The sequence below is a fragment of the Pyxicephalus adspersus genome, chromosome Z, assembly GCF_032062135.1.
Source record: "Pyxicephalus adspersus chromosome Z, UCB_Pads_2.0, whole genome shotgun sequence".
Lineage (NCBI taxonomy): Eukaryota > Metazoa > Chordata > Amphibia > Anura > Pyxicephalidae > Pyxicephalus > Pyxicephalus adspersus.
In genome coordinates, this window is record NC_092871.1 from 33,907,218 (window position 1) to 33,915,171 (window position 7,954).

Genomic DNA, 7,954 nt, shown 5'->3' on the forward strand with positions numbered 1-7,954 from the left:
TAGTGTGTTCAGAACCACAATTTTGCCATAATACTGCAACTCCTTGCTAAATGCATCCTTGGTAAAATCTGAACCCTGCATTAGAACAATATTACTCACATTTATTATGTGTAGACTGCCACATGGCATTCTACCTAAATGAACACATCCGTAAAATATGTTGTTTGTTGTATTTTTATTTGTGTTGGGGGTGTATTTGTGCAGCTTTACTATTATGAAGACAACTTAATTAGAAAATGAACTCGTGTCTTTCAAATGTGAATTTTCATACATAATTACATGAGCTGTTCTGTGATTCTGGTTTCTTTTGGATGGAAAGGCAAATCATTTCCTCGTTATGAACTTTTGACCTGAATTATGCTTGACAATAACAATAAGATCGAACACAATGCAATGCATTAAAATGCATGTGCTGGAAATGAACATGACACATGTGCCTAGGGGATGACACAAATGAAACAGAGCCCTAACTAATATGAATGACGCCTGGATCCATGTTATAATATAGATCTACATTTTATATTCCTTTGGGTGTACAAGAATGTTTCACCTCCTCCCATTACCAGGGTTCTCTTTATTGGCTTCCATTTCACCTTAGAATCAAATTCATACTACTGTAATTTGCTTTCAAATCCCTCCACAGTTCTTTACAGTAAACTTTCTGACCCGATAGAAAAATACTCACCTAGTCTCTCTTCACTCCTTCAATGACCTACTACTGACTTCCTCACTCATAACCTCATCACAGGCATGGCTCCAAGACTTTTCTAGAGCTGTCCTGACTCTCTGTAATGGTCTTTCTCGTCCTATTTGGCTTGCTCCTACTTTCTGCTCATTTAAAAGAGCACTCAAAACTCACCTTTTTAAACTCAAACTCCTAAACCCTTACTACTCACCCACCATTCTATATCCCCTATTATTGTGTGATACTTCCCCCAACTCCTAGGTTGTAAGCTCTTTGGAGCAGGGTCCTCTCCCCCTCCTGTGTGACTGTCTGAATTTTTGTCTGTCATTTGAAACTTCTATTTATTGTACAGCGCTACGTAATATGTTGGCACTATATAAATCCTGTTTATTATTATTATTGTTAATAATAATAATAATAATAATAATAATATTAAAGAAACAAGCTTTACTACAGTTCAAAAAGCATATGGAGAGCAATGGTGAGATGAGCTCCACAGCTTGCTTCTCTATTTAATCTTCGGTCACAGACAGGAGGAAGAGACATGTCTTCTACCTGGTACATGGAGCTTCTTAAAAAATGAATAGAAACAAACCCTTTGGCAGGTAAAACAACTCAAATTCATATTTTAACTGTTTGGCTAGCATTGAGCCTACAGGAAGAAAAAAGTCTCCTTCAAAAGTAGGTCAAGGAGTGAGATCATATCAAGGCAAAGATACCTTTGCACATTTAGATTCCAAGCAAGCCTTTGATTTAGTCCTTAATTTTTCAAAAACTATTTTTTGCAATTAATGGTTTAAAACCTGACAAAAGCACATTTTACACAGAATAAAAATAAGTAATACAACTCTATAATCCCTGATGTTTTTTACAAAACAGGTTTATAAAGGGCCACAGACAAGTCTTTGGCTTCATTCCTTGGAAGTGGCCATCAAAATTTGCCATGGTGATGATGGAAGTGTAGATTTCAAAATATTTATATTGGTGAGCTGTAGGGATCAGACAACTGGAATAATGTACTACACTGCCACTTAGGAAAGCCACGTAGCACAATGTTAATATTAAATTATAAACACTTGCTTTGGAGTTCCTGCCAACAGACAAACCATGATACATTTATGAAGCTACCTTTACAAATCACGCATGACACGTTTATAAAATATGAAAACAAAGTGAATTAAAAATAATTTTGAAATGTATCAGGTTGGAAATAGTTTACCTCTCACTTACTCATTAAATGGTCTGTTGTCCTAAAACGGATTTTTCTAATTGGTAAATGTAGATGACCTAAATCAGCGGTCACCATCCAGGCAGAAAAGGACCCTGGCGGGGGGCACTGGCAAACGCTGCAGACCATGTCCCCAATATGGGAATAACCCGCCCATTCTCCCACTGCAGGCCCAGACCTGTGATGGGAGAGTGGGTGGGTTCTGGCATCATGGCGTCACTCTGGGGGAAGTTTCTTTCTCTCAGAGTGACACACGGCTCCCCGGGCATACGTGGTCCAGATTCCGTGAATTTAGTGGTCTGTGAGGTCCAAAAGGTCGGTGACCACTAATCTATATTAATGAATCTCAGCATGCACAATGTGTACCCAAGAAGGTAGGTCTACCAGCTTTAGGGTGCTCTCTTTGCTCCTCCAATGACCTACTACTGACTTCCTCTCTCATAACCTCATCAAGACTTTTCTAGAGCTGCCCCAACTCTCTGGAATGGTCTTCCTCGTCCTATTCGGCTTGCTCCTACTGTCTGTTCATTAAAAGAGCACTCAAAACCCATTTTTTAAAAATTGCCTACCCATCTCTTTGACCATGACTACTTCCCACCATTCCATAACCCCTTTCCTAGCGTGTGCTGCTTCCCCACCTCATTGATTGTAAGCTTTTTGGGGCAGGGTCCTCCCCTCCTGTGTCACTGTCTGTATCTGTCTGTCAGTTGCAACCCTTATTTAAATGTACAGCGCTGCGTAATATGTTTATAATAATAATATTCTTCTAACCTGGGTTTTAGTTTAAGGCCAGCAACATCCCCCGGACATCAATACAATTACTTCCTGTTTTACATGAAAGAATGTGGTTTTAAAACATTTCAGAGCAGCTCACATCCGTGCTACACAGATAAAACTACAATGTTTGCCCAGGTTATATTTAAAGTGACTTTAACTAAACCCATGGTACCCATACACTTATTTTCTAAAATAAATTTAAGGAATTCTGCTTTAGGACCCTTACTGGATACAAGGGCATTATAGGGTGTCAAAGAAAAACCCTTTAACAAACTCCAAAAGAACCTCTGAAGTATCCTAAAAGGTTCAATGTGATAACAATAAAGCACCTGGTATCTAACAGGAATCAGTATGAGAATAGGGAGAGCTTCATACTGATAGTTTGCTCATTGAGGCTTCCCAGTGCTCTAGAATAGATGACAAATTAAGTCTAGGCAAAGGAGCAGCTGCAAAATTCTTAATATAAGTGCTCCATCATTGACAAGTAACCTGTCTTGCAATAATGAAAATATATGGTTGCCAGAGTCTAGCTCCATAATGGTACAATTTGTTACACCATGGGTTTATATATTTAAAGGCTGAAATTCAGGCAAACAGCTAAATACATAGAAAAAATACAAATATATGGGAGTAATTTTACCTGTAAATGGATTTTTATTTCTGTCCATCCAGTTCTGGTGTTTACACTGTTTGAAAGGGCAGGAGACCTGACTTTTACAGGTATTGTCCTTTCTCAAACCTGTGATTTGACAGTGAAGTGAGAAGTAGCAGAATGATAAGCTCATCAATTAATGGAAATGTAACAGATGTGCTTTATCTGTGTAATAATATGTGTTTGTATAAAACCGCAAATGAAGGAAGTCTGTATGACACAATGTCCTTCAGCCGATTACTATGTATACTCTATAGTTTGGTAGTTGAGTCGACATATAAATAACAATATAATTTGGGACACTAGAACCATTTATGTCTATGAAGAGATTTGTGGGTATACAGATATTTGTACTACGACTACATATTTTCATGAACACAATTTACTAGGCAGCACCACATAATGTCAGCTCTAATGCTTTCAACAATCCATATTCCACCCAAGGCAATGCTACCATTTATTTACTGCCAGGTTCTCCTCCTAGAACTAATTAGAAAGGACAGCAAGGTCGCTGCATCACACTAGAAGGCAGAAGAGGAGTGTTACCAATAGGGTATACCCCGAACCACAAAGGATATTCCACAATGACATCTAAATTTAACTGTTTATTGAAGTGTAATTCTCATGTTTACCAGTAACATTGAGAAGTCAGCTACCATACCCCCATTGGGCTATAAAACTTATCCCAGTTTTCAGATCTAATGTACGGTGCTCCTTTTCAAAATACATTTAAATATGTTTAGCTTCACCCTCATCAACCCACAAGTTCAGCGGTACCAGACATCCTTGTTACATACTTCAATGGATAGGTTGATGGTTGATTTATGAGTGGAAACAAACCTGAAACATTGCAAGCGGGTGGCACTTTCCTGCCTGTTTGCAATCTTCTTTAGAATGTAAGTGACACGAGTGGAGTTCTTGGCATACTTTGATGGCAGAATGGAGGAAACTTTCATGCACAAGAGATATACTATTCTGGCCTGGCCAATCAAAATGGTGGAAGATGCTAAAGACTACATGGTGAAAATATGTGCAGGCATAGGAGCAAAGGGAGGAGAACTTAATTTACATTTAGAATGTGCGTTCAATAGATTATGTGAAAATTAATTTGAACTTTTCTGTCAAAGGAGAAGCAAATTCCTGTTGTGTGAACATCATTTTTTTAATCAGACTGATTGTATGTGATTTCTAAAGAGGAAACATAAAAACAAATAAGTAAATGGATGGAAAAAATGGTGTTTTCATTTGGGAGCACAAAGGCAATAATTAGGGAGGGACAATCACACTAGGATAAACTGAAATGGGGAAATGTATACAAGGCAAGATGGGCAATGATTTCCTTATTTCAGAAATTGAAAAGGGATCAGGCATTCATGATGAATTCCATCTATTACACATCAACAGAAATATGTGTGAAAAAAAAGGCATAAAGGATTATGTTGCAGTATCACAGAATTTACAACAAATCATGGACACCACAGCAGAAAGCCACAACAATTACCAAACTAGTTTCCTACACCAGGAAACAGGAAGCATTAGTAGTTTAGTAGATTAACCAATGTGAGACATTACCATAATCTCTTTTTTTCCTCCATAGCTAAATAAAAATTGCACATCATATAACAATTATGCATGACCATACAGTGGATTGCCTGATCCTGTGGCCATGTGTCAATAGAGTTCTCCTACCTTTAATCCAAGAGAGGGGAGCAGGCTGTAAGTGCATAGAGGGTCAGAGATCCCACCAGACCTGGGAGAGATTGAAGGCACCTTTTAGGAGAAGCAGTCAGTATGGGGTTTGCAGGAGTTTATTAACCCTGGGCTGACAGGGGTCATGGGATTTATTTTCATAAACTTTTCATAAAGCTTCAGCTTTTTTTTTACTTTATCAACCGGCGTTAAAGGTGAAAGAGAAGTGAGGCCTTCTGAACACACTGCCCTGTTATATTGTTATGTTAGTAAGAGACTGCCATAGAAGAAAACACCTTGTTATGCTGCCTACAAAAATTTTCTGCTTTACAGAAAATTTATGTAACAATGTAGGGGTATTTACAATACCCATTTATGTAACAATCCAAATGAAAAAACACACTTTTTCTATCTTAGTCGTTCAATATATGGGGAATTTCAAACACACCCATATAAAGACTGCACCAATAACCATTCAATCATGGAAAAAAAAGTTTTCAAAAAAAATTGTTTTCAAATATTTAAACCTAATTTGTGCAGAAACCTTTAAAATAAGAGTGCCCTAATGAGAGAGAGTGTTAAATGAAAGACTGGATTGCTAATGGTGAAGGATTGCCCCGTTGGGGATAGACAGGTGAACAATCGCCACATTAGAGAACAAATACCAGGTGAAAGCCTGCTCTGTGGGTGAATACAAGGTGTTAGAAAGTCTTCTTGGTGCAACAGGTGGTATCTCTACTCCTCTAAAGTGCAAAGAAAATAATAATGTGCAGCCCCACAAGCAAATCTTCTTTTTGGCTTGCACATCAAGGTCCATTCTAACTTTGCAGCGAAAGAGTGGGTCCGAATTTAAAAAGGGGGAGGAGAAGGTACTATGTACACAAAAAAAAAAACAGCGTGATAAAGATCAGCATGAAGAGAGTTCTTAAGCTAGGTACACACGTGCAATGGTTCTCATGCAATAATCAGCTCAGGGCTGATATCAGACGAGAATCTTGCATGTGTACAAGGGCTCATGAACGACAATCGATCGCAATAGAAATAAAGGGGAGAGAGCCCAGCAGGGTGCCTCTCTGTCATTCTCCCCCACCCCTCCATAAAACAGAACGGTGCTGTATGTACAGCACTTGTTCATGCAGTCCTTAAGTCGTTGGAAAGGAGAGTGAAAGATCCTTTCCAACGGCAATTTTTGCTGTGTGTACACAGCCCTAGAACCTGCATTTCCTATGTCTATTGGACAATTAAGCTGCGTACACACTTCCAATTTTTGTCGTTGGAAAGGATCTTTCACGATCCTTTCCAACGACAAGGGAGTGCACGATGCATGAACGGTGCTGTACATACAGCACCATTCATGCTCTATGGAGAGGGGAGGGGGAGAGCGACGGAGCGGCATCCTGCTGCGCGCTCTCCCTTTCCCTTTCATTAGGATCGGCTGTCGTCCATCGTCCGTGGATCCGGCAGGTCGGTCGTCCAGACGATGGACGACACTGACTGTACACACGGCAGATTTTCGCCCGATAATTGGCCGATGCCGATTATCGGGCGATAAAAATCTGACGTGTGTACGTAGCTTTAGATTGAACAATACTCCAAGAAGATAAGATAATCATCACAACATGCAGAGCCAGGAATGCCAACATACAGAACTAACACTGTTGTCTCTGAAGATTTAGCTGCAAATCATGTAATAAAAAATATCAGTGGTGAAAAGATGAAAATATCATCAAGAAAGAACATCACTAACTTGCCTTTTAAAGATACAGTGAAGACAACATTACATGTGATCTACTAATGTGACGTTTTAATGATGTCCATTATTGTCTGAGAATATTGGGGGGACAACCAGAGGTGCATGACCTTTAGGTTTGCTCCCCCACTTTCACCAGACTAAACACAGCTCATCATTGGTGTTCAAGAAATGAACAGCTCACCAGTTTCCTACTTTGATTTGGAAGTCCTTCTGAAAGAACACTGAAAAAAAATACATAAACAAAACCCTCTGAAAAAACTACATTTTTTGTTTTGATAAAAATCTTCGGTGCCGATATTGTATCTCTGTACCAATACGGAATACCCAGTTTAATCTAATCACTGAAACAAAACGATTTTTTAAAATAACCTGATAATCCAATCACTGAAGAAACAACCAGCTATTCATATTTTTAATATAACCCTATAATCTAATTGCTGAAACAACTAACAGAAAGTAATATTTATAACAGACAAGGCTGGCCTACTAACTTAAAGAAACCCTGCCATCACAGGGTCACTACTATACACTTATCTGCTAAAAGCAGAGCAAAATAGATATACCTCTCCGGTGAGCTATGTGTAATAATGTCACTGCTTTGCCAGCCTCTGCACGAAAAATACACGATCTGATGCGTTGAATCTTTAATTCCTGCCACATGCTGTGGTTCCTCTCACCTTTAAGTAAAGTGCGATGTGGCCCCAGAGGGTGGGGGGGGGGTTACAAGCTTTTCCGCAAACCAGGAAAACCTGAAGTGGCTAAGAAGAAGTGAAGGAGGGGCAAGAAAAGGGACTGTAGAAATGTCTATGAAATGGTAACCTAAGCAAAAATATCCTTTTAACCCTTGAAACTTGGGAGAAGCCTTCTGCAAGTGCACATTTTCCATCTTCTTTAAATTTAGCTTCTCTCTGCACCTTCTACACCACCTTGTCCAGGACAGATATTTAGGGTTGGGTCTAAGTCTGACTTTTACAGGAATAGTCTAGATTTGCATATAACTGAATAGTATAGTTCACTTTGTAGGCAACACTTACATTTATACATTATATGCTAGGACTGAATTGCCCAGACTGGTGAATGCCTGACATCTATATTACACACAACCATGAACACACAAGGTGAACATTTCACTTTTTCATATTTTAGGTAACATAGGGAACAAGTAGAACC